General features: G+C 41.7%; 1 pseudogene; it reads left to right on the forward strand.

Annotated features, from left to right (window-relative positions):
- Window positions 1–421: 421 nt before the first annotated feature.
- LOC109268500 (40S ribosomal protein S11-like) lies at window positions 422–7568 on the forward strand (annotated as a pseudogene).
- Window positions 7569–17455: the final 9887 nt, after the last annotated feature.

The raw sequence follows: 17455 nt of genomic DNA on the forward strand, positions 1-17455 counted from the left end.
TGGCTCAGGTCATGATCTCACGGTTCCTGAGTTCAAGCTCGGCGTCAGGCTCTGTGCTCGGAGTTTGGAGCCTGGAGCCTACTTAGGATTCTATCTCTGTCTCTCTGCTCCTCCTCTGCTCATGCTCTGTCTCTCTCTTTCTCTCTCAAATATAAAATGAATCATAAAAAAAAAAAAAAAAAAAAGAATGGGTGATTTGTCTGAGGGCACAAAGCTAGTGAGTTGTGAAGCAGGCATGGGATTGTAGGCAGTGAGTCCAGAACCTTTACTCCTAACGGTTTTTGCTAATATCACCGAATGTTTGGGGGTGGCTGTCAGGATTTTGGAATGAGGGTATAGGACCCTGGGAGTTGATCCACTGTACTTCCCACACACAGTGTAGTGCTCTCCTTTTTTTTTTTTTTTTTTTTTTTCCGCTGCCTGGAAGATGAGTCTTGTCATTACGCTTCCTTCTCACAGTAGCCCAGAAACTTCATCTGTGTGCGGCTCTGACACTTTGGAGAATTAACCTCCCCAAGGTCAGGGCAGAGTGCTGACATCTCATCCGAGTGCTGACCACAGGGCGATGCTGGAAGTTTCTCTGCTTGTTAGTTTTCCAATTATATTTCCTTAAGGAAAGGGAGTTGAGTCACAGTGATCTTACAATGACACAATACAGCTGCTCGAGGAAATCCTTGACTTTACTTTCCCTGCTTTAGGTGGATTTGGAAAGGAAATCATTTCATGGCACATTCAGAAAATAGTTAATGACTACCATTCAGGGACACTTATGTTTCAGGTTCAATAGCCACATGATCTCTAATCTTTATAACATTCCTACATGGTTGGATATATTAACTGGTTGGAATTATTAACTGCCCCATTTTATAAAAGAAGAAGCTGGGGATCTGGGAGGTTGGTCAAAGTAGACAAGGCCATCCAGGTATCCACGGCTAAAGAAAGGCAGGTTTCAAACTCAGCCCCACCTATTTCCAAAGCCCATGCTCTGGAGGTACTACACGTAACTGTGGCAACTAAGAACACCCTGTGAACAACCTAAAGAGAAGCCAGGTGTCACCCAAGTTCATCCTGACAAATCACTGCTAAATGTTACAAAGCCAGATGTGTAAGTAACTTTTCCCTTTATCTGGAGACTGGTGAATCAATTCCAAAATACTGGAAAATAAATGTAAATAAAATAAGGGCCTATCGCCCTTGACTTTCTCTGTGGGCCTAGCCAACAGTAAAATTGAGTATTTTCATCCCTATTGACATAACCTTAGTTATTTTGTGTGGGTGGTTTCCCTTTAAGTACTTCTTGCATTTCCCATTTGGCAAACCATCCTTTTAAAGCACCTCCTCTTCTAAGGGCTTTCTTTGTTTCTGAATCTCCCTTTAACAACCTCAACACCTTTTTGCCTTTCCAGATTTTAAAACCACCACCCAGTACCTTCGCCCTTGAACCTACATGCCACAAGAGCTCAGCAACATTAACACTAAAACCTTGGGAGGTTTATGTGGCTGACCCTGAGCTACCAGTGGGTGAGTCACTGTATCCGATGATCCATGATCCGTCTTCAGGAAAGTGTCAAAACCTCAGGGTGTACATCTCTTTGCCACTTTGGACAATGGATTGCTAACCATACTTAGCTTAAATAAGGCAATCTATGTACGTTTCTGTTTTATGATTTTGAATCGTATGTTCTAGGGGAAAAAGGTACGTTCCCAAAGGTAAATTTATAAGACTGAAGAAATAGGAAAGAACATTAGTGACTTTCTAAACTTCAGCTTGAAGCTGTTACACACAAACAGCTGTTTGGAAAGCAGGCTTTCCCTGAGTGCTGGCATGTGCCTGCCACCACGCTGGGCACCAGAGGCTCAGAAAGGGGGTGAGACTTGCTCAAAGATGACCAGAGACTCAAGGCGCCAGCTGAAACCAGCACCCGGCTCTGCTCACTCTCAGGTTCAGCTTCTCCTGTTTCCTTCCCTGCTGTTGATGCACCGTGTCAGCGTGTGCAGCCAGCGCTCCTGTCTCTCCACCCTCAGCTTCTCCTTTTATAAAATGGGGCCGTTAATTCCAACTAGTTAATATGTCCAACCACATAGGATTATTATAAAGATTGGAGATCATGTGGTTACTGAGCCTGAAACATAAGTGTCCCTAAGTGGTGGTTATGAACTATTTTCTGTATGTGCCCATGAAATGATTTCCTTTCCAAGTCCACTTACAGCAAGAAGGAAACTAGAGAGGAGAACATGGAGGGCTTTTCAGTAGAACCTTGGTTTGTGAGCATAATTCATTCCAGAAACATGCTTGTGATCCAAAGCATATGTATATCAAAGGGAATTTCAAGAACCATTGGCTCAGTTGTGATCATGTGATGTTTGGTGTCAGGTACTACTCGTATTGCAAGACATCGCTCATTTTTATCAAGTTAAAACTTATTCGAAATGTTCGCTCGTCTTGCGAAACACTCACAGAACAAGTTACTCACAATCCAAGGTGTTACTACTTCCCAAGGGTATTTGAAGAAATTTGAAGACACAGAGAAAAGGTAAAGGACTCATTCAGAGTCAAAAAATAAAAATTGTTTTAGGCAGCAAACAGGCCAAAATTCTGGTTTGTATTCTGATTTGTATTCTTTCCACCTGCCATGCCACAACGCTGCTTCAAATTAGGTAACTCTATTATTTAAAAAAAAATTTTTTTTAATGTTTATTTATTTTTGAGAGAGAGAGAGAGAGAGTGAGAGATGGAGCATGAGTAGGGGAGGGGCAGAGAGAGGGAGACACAGAATCTGAAGCAGGCTCTAGACTCTGAGCTGTCAGCACAGAGCCCGATGTGGGGCTCGAACTCACTATGAGATCATGACCTAAGCCTAAGTCGAGCGCTTAACCGACGGAGCCACCCAGGCTCCCCTAGGTAACTCTAATTATGTGGCTAAAGAAATAGAAATCTGCTTTTAAAAAACCCAGTATCGAAATAGAAATATTCATGTGTGTGATAAGGTGGGGGAGGAGGGAAGAGAGGACAGGGAGTGTGAATTATTTGCACTTTAAAAATACTTTTTCCTTATCGTGAGATTTCTTTTCATATAGATTGTTATAAAAATGCACCCCTTTCTTGAATGGAGTTAATAGTTTAAGTCCTCTCAACTTGCCCTCCTTACAGAGACTCTGTGATGCTTATTCACTGGTTTCTAAATAACTTTTTGTACAAACAAACAGAAACTACTGGCACCCTAGATACATTTCCCATGTCAACCATTGAATTCTCAGGCGTCTGTTGACCCAAAAGATCTAAACAGTTTCATAAGATCCTCTTGAAGCTGCATACAAGCCAAGGATTGAGTGAAGATCATAGTTACGACCACAGGAGGAAATCCTATCATTGTGAGCAGCTTTCACAGGAACGGCTCATCAAGTATTAGCAGTGAGGTCCTGGAGGCATCGAAAACAAATCCACATGCAGGTCCTTATAAAAAATACACATTTCAGTATTTCTCCCTGCATAATAGAAATCCTGCACCTCACACAGCAACATCTTTATTTTCCTACAGTATCATCTGACCTGATTTTCCTACAAAGAGTGTGAACTCTGGAGCCAGACAGCCTGGGATCCATTCTAGTTCTGCTGTGAGCCGTCTGTCAGGAGTCAGGCAAGTTCCTTGACCTCATTATGCTTCATACGTGTTATCTGCAACTCAGGAATTAGCTACCTTCCAAGTTGTCATGGGGATTACAGGCATGCTATATCCATATTAGCCTTTACTGTTATTATCGCCATGCTAATAATAATCTACACACTATTTTCTGTTCAGGTGGGAATTTCATTTACTACTAAAATGTATTCCAGGAGCACCTGGGTGGCTCAGTCGGTTAAGCGTCCAACTTTGGCTCAGGTCATGATCTCACAGTTCGTGAGTTCCAGCCCCACATCAGGCACTGCTGTCAGCCCAGAGACTGTTTGGGATCCTCTGTCCCTTTCTCTCTCTGCCCCTACCCTACTTGTGCTCTCTCTCTCTCTCTCTCAAAAATAAACATTAAAAAAAAACACAAAGAGTAAATCTTAAATAAAACGTATTCCATACCTCACTGAGAGCACATGTAAATTTATAGATTCATTCAACACCTACCAGTCAAGGAAGAATATCCTTTTAGTCACTCAGAGGCCTCAGCAACACTTGTAGGGTTCTTCTCGGGAAGCCAGTGCTTCTCACTGGGAGAGCAGCCCTGTTTCCACCACAAGGCGCTGCCACTGGATGGAAGGTCTCCAAGGAAGGAGGCAGGGTATGATGGAGGGCCAATCAGACCCGGGTTCAAACCTGGGTTCTACCCTTTTTTTTTGGCTGTGTGAAACCAGGAAAATTACTTCTTGTATTGGTCTGGGGCTTTTTTTTCTTCTTTCAGTTTCTTTTTTTTAATTAATTTTTTTGAGGTAATTGCTGATTCCCATGCAGCTGTAGAGATTCTGTAAACTGTCTCCCCAGTTTCCCTCAGTGGTAACATCTTGCCCAACTATGGTTCAGCATCACAGCGGGATATGCACGTTGATGAAGTCAACCTACAGAACAGTTCTATCACCACAGCATCCCTCATATTGCCCTTCATCCCCCTCTCTGACGCCTGCTTGGGAATAAGTTCTGTGGGCATAGGTGGGTAAATAAATACCCAGAGACGACATGGTTGGACTGCACAGCAAATGTCTGTTTAACCTTCTAAGGCACTGCCATATGGCTTTTCAACATGGCTGTGCCATTCTGCACGCTCTCCAGCAAAATGCGAGAGTCCCAGGTGCTCTACGTCTCTGCAAGTGTTGGGCGCCATCAGTCTTTTCTTTGTTTTTAAATTGTGCTGAGAGGCACATAACATAAAATTTACTGTCTTTATCATGTTCAGTGGACAATTGAGTGGAACTGAGTGCTTTCCTGTTGTTCTGCCACCATTACCACCAGCTTAGAGCTCTTTTCATCTTGTAAAATGGAAACTGTACCCAGTGTACAGTAACTTCCCCTTCCCCCCACCCCAGCCCCTGGCGATTGTCATTCTACTTCCTGTCTCTATGGTTTTCACTACTCTAGGTACCTTTCATATTTTAGCAATTGTGAGCAATGCTGCTATTGATATAGATGCACAAATATCTCTTCGAGACCCTGACTTCAATTTTGTGGGTATACCCAGAAGTGGGATTGCTGGATCATAGGGTAGTTCTATTTTTAATTTTTTGAGGAACTACCATACCGTTTGCCACAGCAGCTGCCCCATTTTACATTCTCACCAACAGTACACAAGGGTTCCAATTTCTCCACATCCTCACTAACATTCGTTACTTTCTTTTTCTTTATTTTCTTGATGGTAGTCATTCTAGTGGGTGTGGGGTGGCATCTCACTGTGGTTTTGATTTGTGGACTGGGATCTTAGTTGCCAACCATAGAAGCCGCTTCAGCTAGTTTAAGCAGAAAGGGATTGATTAAGAGATATTAAATAGTTTGTAGCATCTCCAGGAAAGTCAGATAGGTAGGGCTCGAGGCTGTGTAGCTAGACCCCGGGGCTGCTGCTGGCGGTGCTACAGGTGGCGGGACACTACATGCAAGACTCTCCATCATTCAGGCTACTGAAGACCAGACTCCTCTCTTCCATCCAAGCCAGAAAACACCGCTGCTTCATGCTGCTCTCTTTCCGACTGAGACTTGTGTGAGTCTGTCTGGGAGCATCTGTACCCCGGCTGCTAAGACCCTGGGAAAGGGAGTCTGAGTTTCTGCCTCCGAGAGTCCAGATTCCTAGTGAAGGAAATTATTCCAGCATAGGAAAAGTTTTCACAGACAGCCACAAGGCATAAGAAATATATACTCTACTCCCCCACCCTGTTTATAAATAGGGATAGTCATAGCTACCTAACAGACTTGTTTTAAAGATGAACTGAAGTCCCCGAGGTAAAATGTGTAACACCATGTCTGGCACATGGCAGGTGCCAATCATGTTATCCTTCTCCTTTGTCTCAATAAAATGCAAGCTGTGAGTTACTTCCTGGGTGACATTAGGGTGTTATGTAGGCAGCTATAGGATATACTTTTAGGAACCTCAAAAGAGCTCTATGACTCCCTTAATGTCCTAGCTAATATAAAGCTCCATGTTACTATTTTACTTAAGTTGTGATTCTTGAGAAAATGCAAATATCTGAAAAAGGAGGGCCATTAGGCTATAAATGACGTATTAATACAAGACCACCTCATATGTTGGAAAGAACACTCACCTGGGCATCAAGAGAACTGAGCTCAAATCCCATCTCCTTGTAAATAACTGTGTGATCCTGAGCAACTGGTTACCCTTTCTCGGCTTTTCTCCTCTATGAGAAGGAGGGTGAGGTACCGAATCACCATCTAGCTCTTTGGAGCTATAAATGGAGGCTTTGGAGAGCAGGTTCTGATGTGGAGCAGAAAGGAGAAAGCAGATGGGACGCCTGGGTGGCTCAGTCGGTTAAGCGTCCGACTTCATCTCAGATCATAATTTTGTGGTTTGTGAGTTTGAGCCCCACGTCGGGCTCTGTGCTGACAGCTCAGAGCCTGCTTCGGATTCTGTGTCTCCCTCTCTCTCTGCCCCTCCCCTGCTCATGCTCTGTTTCTGAAAAATAAATAAACATTAAAAAAAATTTAAGGGGCACCTGGGTGGCTCAGTCGGTTGAGCAACCGACTTCGGCTCAGGCCATGAATGGTTTGTGAGTTTGAGCCCCGCGTTGGGCTCTGTGCTGACAGCTTACTCAGAGCCTGGAGCCTGCTTCTGGTTCTCTGTCTCCCTGTCTCTCTATGCCCCTCCCCCACTCATGCTCTGTCTCTGTCTCAGAAATAAATAAACATAAAAAACAAATTAAAAAGAAAAAGCAGAAATATCTGTGCCCTTGAAGGATTCGATCTCCTGGGGGAAAAAAAGGACACCAAAGGACCTCAGAATGATGAGGGAAGGTGTGCTCTTTCCAGTGCCTCTGTGGCTGCTAGCAGGACTCAGTAAAAACATTAACACAACAAGTGGCAGAAAAGTCAAGATTTTGTGGATTACCTTTTCTTCAGGCGGCCGAGGAGATGATGGTCATTCAGACTGAGCCTGCCTACCGAAAGTCACCAACTGTCTTTCAAAATAAGAAAAGTGTCCTGCTTGGAGGACCTGGCAAGGAGAATCTCCCATGATACTACAGAAACTAGTGTGGGCTTCAAGATACCCAAGGAGGCCATCGAGGGCACCTATATTGACAAGAAATGCCCCTTTCCTGGTAATGTCTCCATCTGAGGGTGGATTCTGTCTGGTGTGGTGACCAGGATGAAGATGCATAGGACCACTGTCACCCCCTGAAACTGTCTCCACTACATCAGAAAGTACAATCACTTTGAGAAACGCCACAAGAACATGTCCATGCACCTGTCCCCCTGCTTCAGGATGTCCAGATCAGCGACATCGTCACAGTGGGCGAGTGCCCACCCCTGAGCATGACTGTACGCTTCAACGAGCTCAAAGTCACGAAGGCCGCTGGCACCAAGAAGAAGTTCCAGAAGTTTTGAAACTTGACATCTGTCCCACACCCCTAAAGAAATAAAGTTATTTTCTCAGTCAAAAAGAAGAAGAAGAAGAAGAAGAAGAAGAAGAAGAAGAAGAAGAAAGAAAGAAAGAAAGAAAGAAAGAAAGAAAGAAAGAAAGAAAGAAAGAAAGAAAGAAAGAAAGAAAGAAAAAAGATTTTGTGGATTACTTAAGTATCTTGAAATTCTGTCCTTATGGGCAGGGCAGACGTGGAGCCACCCTGCTAACTGGATGGTTCTATATTCCATTCCTTTGTTTTATAATCTACATCACTCTTATCTTTGATCTACCATGAGTGCCACATTTTGCCTAAGTGTGACAGAAATAGTCTAAAAATATGCTTTATGGTACATAGCAGGTACCTAACTAAAATTTGTTGAATAAAAATGCCATTTCTGGCACTCAGAAATGGGCTTTAGTGCATTGGTCAGTCACTGCTATTCCATGTCCCTAACTTAGTCTGAAGAAGAATGTTCAGAAATTATAAAAATAGGTAATCATGTGAATCTAATTGGGAACACTGGTCTTTCAAACAAAAATCCCACAAGTCAGGTATAAATGGATGGGAAAAAGATTCTTTGTCGCTGTTTGTACTCGATAATGATGGAATGACAGTAATGGAGATTAATTTATTACTTATCGAGTAACTGTTTCCTATAACATACTGTAGATGCAAAATTGAATTAATGTACAGTCCTTGTTCTCAGGCGTTAATTCCAAAGGAGAAGATAGAAATATCAATAATTGGAATATAGTATGGTAAGCCTTAATGAAAGCAAGTATGAAGTGTGATATTATAGTATTTTAAAGTACCGTAAAACCTTGGTTTGCAAGTATAATTCGTTCTGGAAACATGCTTGTAATCCAAAGCATATCAAAATGAGTTTCCCCATAAGAAATAATGGAAGCCCAGATGATTTGTTCCACAACCCAAAGATATTCATATAAAAACGATACAGTACTGTAATACAATACAAAATAATAAAGAAAATACAAAATATAAAGAAAAACAAATTAACCCGCACTTACTTTTGAAAACCTTCATGGCTGGTGTGAGGGAGACAAGAGAGAGGAGGGTTATTGTGTAGGGTGCCTTTCACTATAACTAATGGAATCACTGCTATCTATTGGCTCAGTGGAATCTTTTTCTGCATGGGGGCCATTGTATACACTTGCACGGATGTTGACTACAGTAAATTATTAATAAACTCCGTCATATACTGTATTTAATGTAACTGGCAATAAGGCAGCAGAGGAAAGGACCTATATCTGCAGGCAGGCTGACCTAGAATGAAGCCAAGCATTTCTAAGCTTACTCTTGGATGGAAAAGCAAAGGACTGTCCATAGGTGCTTTGAAGTGACAAAAAATACACTAGTGCCAGTTGTGGGCACCTTCCAACGTTCTGAAAAATCACTGATTTCTACAAACACCATGGCCTGAGACCTAGCATCCGTCATGGGAGACGATCACCCACAATCCCGCAGCAAGTGAGACAGAGAGAGACCCATTGGCTCAGTTGTGATCACGTGACATTCGGTGTCCCATACTATTTTGTATGGCAAGACATCGCTCGTTTATCAATTTAAAATGTGTTAGAAATGTTTGCCTGTCTTGCAGAACACCTGCAGAACAAGTTACTCACAATCCAAGGTTTTACTGTATTTGCATTTTGGGGAATTATATATGGAAAAGTGTAGAAAAGGCAACAATTAAAAAAAAAGTCTTCGTTTTCTGTGTTCTAGTGATTCCTACCATTACTATCTTAAGATCAAGTAGAGAGTTTGATAAAGGAGAGTGTGTATGTGTAAATCTAACACACACACACACACACACACACACACACAGTTTCAAGTTGGGAAGATAAGATTTAACTTTTAAAATAATGGGAACTACAGTATGCTTGATAAATATGAAGACTAATAAGATGGCATTTGCAAATAATCTTCAACTTATCTCAAAAAGAAAATTGGAACCATCTTTAAGACCCAGGTCAAATGCCACATTATACAAAAAGTCTTAAATGCCGATTTATTTTTTGACAAAGAGAGGGAGAGAGAGAGAGAGAGAGAGAGAGAGAGAGAGAGAGAGAGAGAACGAGGATCTGAAACAGGCTCTGCGCTGACAGCAGAGAGCCAGATATGGGGCTCAAACTCACGAACCGCGAGATCATGATCTGAGCCAAAGTCAAACACTTAACCAACTGAGCCACCCAGGCGCCCCTACACAAAAACTTTAACAGATCCTCCAGCTGGAACCAATCTCTCTCCACCATGTTGCCAGTCTGCCCGGTGTTAGAGCTCTTTTGCCTATGACCATCTCAAATTAGACTGTGAGCCCACTGAGAGCATGGACTTTGTTTTGTTCATGTTTGTATCCCTCCAAGTACAGTGCGACACCCACGGTAGGTATATGCTGAATTAAATTGAATGTTGGAAGCCTCTCTCAAAGAAGGGTATGCTATAATACTGGAAACCAGAATCCACATGCATTTTCAAAGGCTGGGAAGAGTTTAAGCTAACCATGTGAATTTATGGAACCACAATGAAAAAGTAGAATGTTAGTGTCTTTTGGCTAATCATAATTGATTAGATGACATTTTATTAATTTTAAGATATATGTCAAGAATATTAATTTATTGTTGCTTTACCAGATACTGAAAGTTTCTGTTCTAAGTTGCGCTTGTTAAAATGTAGCCATATAGAGAATTATATGGTAATACAAGGAAAAAGTAATTTGCAGAAGAGAGAATTCACTTAGCATTAGTTGCAGATAACTATCACATGAGTCTTTTTTATTAAATCTTCCTAAAAGCACTGCCTAGATAAAGGGCCACAGTAGAATGGAGATAAAGCAATTATACCTCCTTTTGGTGCCTCTATAATTCCAACTTTACAGATACTAGAAAATTAGTTAAGGGAAAGTGACACATATAATTTATTAGGTGACACTCTTGGTATTTGCGTTGTTTAGATAGCATGTTAGTCCCTCTTTGGGGGATTATATGTGAAGTGTTCCCTCCATAACAGTCTAGGTCAAATATTGCCCCTAGATGTATTATTTGCCTATTTAATGTCTTTTGGTTCCAAAGTAACCCTTCTATATATTCTGTTCTGTTATGCGGGGGGCTGCAATTCTGCAAACGATATTTTCAGAATCCATTCCAGTAAGGTTGGACCAACTGGAGACACAAGGAGGAGGATGAAGAGTGGAAAATGAAAAAAAAAAAAACCTTTCTTTCCATTTCTCTGGCTCTTCCTTATCTCCCTAGCTTCAACTTCTTTTGCCCTTTCCAGAACCCGAATTATTCCACACCTTCAGAGGTACCGGCATCAGCCCGGCAGCTCCTCTTCTCGAGGTAGGAGCCCCAACTTCCTGGGACCCTTCCTCTGAGCTCCTGATGAGCCTGTGGCAGCCGGGCAGCAGCCCCTCCACAGAGGTCAGAGCGCCAGTCTTGTGGGTCTTCTCCTCTGAGTCGCCAGGTTCTAGTGATCCCAAACTGGCCCCTTTCATTCCTCCAGCCCTTATTGGTAGTAATTGCTTCCTGCAGCGGTTGTTCCTGGTTCCCTTCGTGTCCTATTTCTGCTTTGTCAGTCCTCCAAGTCCACGTATTAATTCTCTAGTAAAATGGTTAGTGTTGTTTTTTTTCTATTTTTTAAAAATGTTTATTCATTTTTGAGAGAGACAGAGAGGCAGAGCACCAAGCAGGGGAGGGGCAGAGAGAGAGGGAGACACAGAGTCCGAAGCAGGCTCCAGGCTCTGAGCTGTCAGCACAGCAACCGACGTGGGGATTGAAGTCATGAACCGTGAGATCATGACCTGAGCCGAAGTCAGACGCTTAACTGACTGAGCCACCCAGGCGCCCCTAGTGTTGTTTCTTGTTTTGTTGCCTAGACTCTGATACATTTAGGCTCAATATTTTTAAATGATTTACTCCCAATACTGTCCTGTCTTTCAGAAAATTGGAAGGTATTTGCAATGTATCTGCATTTTACAGGAGCAAGACTCTTAAGAGTCAAAGAAAAATTTCTTAGTTATACATGAGTGAGTTACTGCATCACTGACTCATAATGTTCGTTCTAGTGTCGTTCAATACAACAAATATTTACTACCTACATACTGTATGTCAGGAGCTGTTAGGTGCTGGGGATGCAAATCTAAGTGTTACTGTTCCTTAGCCTTAAGAGAGAAAGGGATTCCTGGGCACCTGGGTGGCTGAGTCGGCTGAGCGTCCAAGTCTTGATTTTGGCTCAGGTCATGATCCCAGGATCATAGGATCGAGCTCCACGCTGGGCTCTGTGCCGGGCACGGTACCTGCTTGAGATCCTCTCTCTCCCTCTCTCCCTCTGCCCCTCTCTCCCACTCTCGCTTTCCCTCTCTAAAATAAATTGTAAACAATTTAAAAAAATGAGAGAAAAGAATTCCTACTTATTATATGTAATAGGAGCTTTAATAAAGGATGCACAGGAGGTTGTGGGATCCTGGAGGAGAAGACTTTGTACTGCGCTTTAAGAAATTTAAGTGGATGCTGGTATTCACCGTGGGTTTTCAGAAACCATAAACAGAAATATATATGTGAAAGCTTGATATGGTCAGTGGTTTATATGGAGCAGTTACACGTCAAATGGTTGGGTTGCTCTGGCAGGTGCTCAAGGACTCAGATCACTGGATTCCTATGTCCCGTAGTTATCACAAAGAATCACAGTGAAGTAACTAATCCAGGAAGATTTAGATTTGAGAAAAAAGACCAGGATGAAGTCCTATATCTAAAGTTAAATGTTATATACACGGATAGATTTAATTTAGATTCAGAGTGTGCTAAATCTTAAACTTACCAAAATTACCGAGGGAAGAACTTGTGGGTGAGAATCGTAATGATTTAATGAACTATTTCACTCACACACGGGGAGTGGCTTGGGTTTTTTTTTTTAAGCTTCGCCACGTGATGGTTTATAACTACACAGGACATCTGTTGCTTTTACCAGCTCAGCATCCATTTGCCCTTTCGTTAAAAGCCATCTATTCCTTCTTCTGCTTTGGGTATCTGTCTCAGCGTGACTGTTGTTCAAGGCCTCTCACCCTCCATGGCCAAGCAGGTTCTCTCTTCCCTCAGAACCTCAATCTTGCCTGAACGGACACTGCAGAAGTGGATTTCTCCTGAGGCCCCAAGGGGCCGTTCACTGGCTCCTGCAGCCGGGTGTTCTCTGAGCCCAGTTCTACAGATTTTCTTCATAACAACCAAAGAAGAGCAGAGGAACCCTGACACAGGAGCTTAAGTCTCAATTATGTTGATTTCAGATGCAGTTTCCTCTGACTAGAATACTCTTTACCTCCCATCGTTACATTTCCAAATACTGTATTTCCTTCAGAGATATGGATTGAAGTGCACGCTCTTGTTGGTAGTTCCTCCTTTCTGACTTGCAGTATTTTGACTTGTGACTATACCGAAACTTACCCTTTCAACTGTAAATGGACTTTTGGGTTATTTTCAGTTTGGGGCAACAATGGATAATGTTGCTAGGAACAGTCATATAGCTTTTTGGTAAACATGTTTTTGAGATGTACACCTAGGATTGGAAATGCTGGGTTCTGAGCTTACGTGCCTGTTCAGCTTTAGTTTTTCCAAGTGATTGTACCAGTTTGCACTCCTACAAGCAGTATGTGAGTCCCTGTTGTTCCACACCCTCGTCAACACTTCATATTGTCTTCTTTCATTTTAATCATTCTAGTGTGTGATAGTATTTAGTCATTCATGTGTGATAGTATTGTGCTGTGGTCTTATTTGGTAGTGGCGTTATTGTTTTCATTTGTATTTCTCTGGTAACTAATGACTTTGAATACCTCTTAAAGTGTTTCCTGACCCCTTGGATATGCTTTTTCTGTTTAGCTTTATTTAGGTACACTTAAAGTATAATAAAATGTACAAAAAATGTGCAAAGTGTACAAATTGTATTTGAAGTGTACAAATAAATGATTTTAATAAGTTTACAGTTGTGCAGCTATCATCAGGGTCTAATTTTAGAACATTCCCATCATCTCAGAAAGAAACCTCATGCTCACTCACAATCACTCTGTATTCTGAACCCCTGCCCTGTGCACCTGCCCCTAATCTACCTTCTGTCTCCATAGATTTATCTTTCCTGGGCATTTCATAGAAATGGAATCATTACAATATGTGATCTTTTGTGACTCGTTTCTTTTTCTTTTCTTTTTTTTAATGTTTATTTTTTGAGAGGAGAGAGAGCATGAGTGGGGGAAGGGCATACAGAGAGGGAGACACAGAATCTGAAGCAGGCTCCAGGCTCTGAGCTGTTAGCACAGAGCTCGATGCGGGGCTTGAACTCATGGACTGTGAGATGATGACCTGAGCCAAAGTCAGACACTCAACCAACTGAGCTGCCCAGGCACCCCCCTGTGACTAGTTTCTTTTACTTAACATGTTCTTGAGGTTCATCTGCATTGTAGCATGTATCAGCATGTTGTTCCTTTTCATTGCTGAATAGTATTTCATTGCATGGATAGAACATACTTTGTTTACCCTTTTCCCAGTTGGTGAATATTTGGGTTGCTTCCATTTTTTTGGCTGGTATGAATTCAGTTTTGGGCATTTGCATACAAGTTTTTATGTGCACATGTTTTCTCTTGGGAAGATACCTCAGAGTGGAATTGCTGGGTCACATGGCAAATCCATGCTTAACATTTTTAAGGAATTGCCAAACTGTTTTCCAAAGTGCTGCACCATTTTACATTGCCACTAGCAGTATAAACGCCTTGGCTTGTCCACAATCTCACCAATATTTGTTTTTGTCTGTCCTTTTCATTTTAGCCATTTTGGTGGTTGAGTAAAAGTACTGCGTTGTTGTTTTAATTTGTATTCATCTGACCACCAAGGAAGTTGGATACATTTCCGTGTATTTATTGACTACTTGGATGTTACCTTTGGTAGAGTGCTTGTTCAAAATCTTTTGTCCATTCTTCTGTTGTGTTGTCTGCCTTTTTTGTTTTTAAAGATTTTTTAAGTAATCTCTACACCCAGTGTGGGGCTTGAACTCCCAACCCTGAGATCAAGAGTCATGTGCTCTATGGACTCAGCCAGACAGGTGCCCCTATCTGCCTTTTTCTTAATGATTTGTGGAAGTTCTTTGGGTCTTCTGGGTAGGTCTTGTGTAATGCAAGTCTCTTTTCCATTTTGTGCCTTGTCTTTTCCTTCTTGTAAAGGTGTCCTTAGATGAACAGAGTATTTTAATTAAGTCTATTTTACCAACTTTTCCTTTTATGGTCAAAGTCTTACTGTTCTGTTTGGGAAATCTTTGCTTATCCCAAGTTTGTGAAGATGTTTTATTTTAAAAGAATTATAGTTGTATATATTTTAGATTATTTACAGTCTATCTGGTATTTCTTTTTGTTGTGTGAGGTAGCAGTCAAGATTCCCTTGATATTCTGTTATTGTTTCAACATAATTTATTGAAAAGGCTATCCTTCATTCCAGGGCAGTATCTGTCAAAAAATAAGGTAAGTGTGGGTGTGTTTCTGGACTCACGATTGTATTTCATTGTCTGTCTTCATGCCAATGTCACCCTATCTTAACTGCTATAGTAGCTTTATCATCTCTTGAAATCTGGTAGCCTAAGACTCCCAGGTTTGTTTTTTTTTCTTCAAGGTTGTCTTAAGCTGGGGTACCTGGGTGGCTCAATCAGTTGAGTCTGACTCTTTGATTTTGGCTCAAGTCATGATCCCAGGGTTGTGGGATTGAGCTCCTTGTCAGGCTGGCGCTGAGCATGGAGTCTGCTTAAGATTCTCCCTCTGCCTGTCTCCCCAGCTCCTGCTCTTTCTCTCTAAAAAAACAAAACAAAACAAACAAAAAAACCCCAAAAAGCTTGTCATGAGTATTCCTGACCCTTTGCATTTTATGTAATTTTAGAGTCAATTTGTCAATCTCCATAAAAGTATCTGCTGGAATCACACAGAATCTTTAAATCAACTGGCAGCTTTACAATATCAAACCTAATTCATCAACGTGGCATCATCTGCCATTTACTTAGGTCTTCTTTAATTTCATTGAGGTTTTGTTAGTTTCAAGTATACAGAGCTTGCATCTCATTTTTCTTACATATTTGATAGTTTCCTGTATTGTAAATGGAATCCTAAAATTTCATCTTCTCTTTATTACAGGTATACAGATGTATAATGCTGGCAGTGCATCCAGCTGCTTTTCCAAATTCATGATTTCTAACAGTTTTTTTGCAAATGGTATTTTTATTCCTTTCCAAATCTTTCCATGTTTTTTTAAAAATTTCTTTGTTTTCTAGGTTTAGGAAAGTGACTAGGATCTCTATAAATAACAAGTTGTGAGAATGAAAACACTTGACTTGCTCCTTTGTCAAGGTAGATATATATATATTTTTTTTTTGAGAGAGAGGTGGGGGGGGGAGAGAGAGGGAGAGGGAGGAGGGAGAAGTAGACAGAGAGGGAGGGAGAATCTTAAGCAGGCTCCATGCCCAGTGCAGAGCCTGACTCCGGGTGGGTGTGGGCCTTGATCTCATGGCTCTGAGACCATGACCTGAGACAAAACCAAGAGTTGGATGCTTAACCGACTGAGCCACCCAGGTGCCCCACATAAGCTATTTCTTGATTTTTTTTTTTTAAGTGTTTATTTATTTTGAGAAGAGAGAGACTTCAAGCAGGGGAGGGGCAGGGAGAGAAAGAATCCCAAGCAGGCTCTATGCTGTCAGCACAGAGCCTGATGCAGGGCTTGAACTCAAATTGAACTGTGAGATCATGACCTGAGCTGCAAACCAAGAGTCAGACGCTTTACTGACTGAGCCACCCAGGTGACCCATCTATTTCTTGATATTTAATTTTTAGGTATTATCCATTGATTTCCTACTATGGAAGATGAGGATCTAGATATTTTTCTACCTTATATCCATAACACCATGTCCTCTCCCACTACAAGTATGCTGTAATTTTGATTAGATTCATATTTGCTGTTAACAATGCTATGTCATTCAAACACTGGACATCATTTCTTTTCTATACACCATTTTGCTTTTCTGGAGTTAATTAACTGCCAGGTTTTTTTTTGTTTTTTGTGGGGGGGGGGTCAGATTTCAGTTTTAGATTAAAAAAAATTTTTTTTAATGCTTTTATTTTTGAGAGACAAAGAGAGAGAGAACGAGTAGGGGAGGGAGACACAGAATCCAAAGCAGGCTCCAAGCTGCAAACTGTCAACACAGAGCTCGGTGCGGGACTTGAACCCACAAGCTGGGAGATCATGACCTGAGCCAAAGTTGAACACTTAACTGAGCCACCCAGGCACTCCAGTCTTTCATAAGTTTTTGCTTAGAAACGATACCATCACTGATTGAAAGACCTTGAGGACCTTGAGAAACATCCCCTCCACCCACCTCTGATTTTAGAGGTGGTGGATAGTTCTAAATAGGCTCAGATTTATTGCCTGCTCTTTCAGCTGTCTGCTTCAGGGCCTTCTCTGACACTTAAGGAGCCTCCCTGGCCAGATGCACACAGTACACTTCAGGGGAGCATGCCCGTAATGCCCCAGCAACAACTCAACCATGAGTGGGAGTCTGTAGATAAATGCCCCAGGCACTTGTCTTTCAGGAGACCATCATGGGAGCTATCACAAAGCTTCTCAAAAGACCTGGTAGAATCAAGCTGCCACTGTCCACACAGCAAGGACTTCAATAATGCACCCTTATGTCAACATTTCCCACCTCTCCATCTCAATATTCTAAGTCCCTCACTCCCATTTTCTGGGGTCTCCAAAGAAAATGATCTTACTCTCAGTTCTTTTCTCAGTCTGTTTTAGGAGGAATCTCTTACTCTTTGCTAGGTGTCTAACTCTTAAGATACTGAGATGCATCAAGTATTTTATCAGTTTAATCTTTCTC

This window comes from Panthera pardus, unplaced genomic scaffold, assembly GCF_024362965.1.
Source record: "Panthera pardus isolate Hobbes unplaced genomic scaffold, ASM2436296v1 HiC_scaffold_24, whole genome shotgun sequence".
NCBI lineage: Eukaryota > Metazoa > Chordata > Mammalia > Carnivora > Felidae > Panthera > Panthera pardus.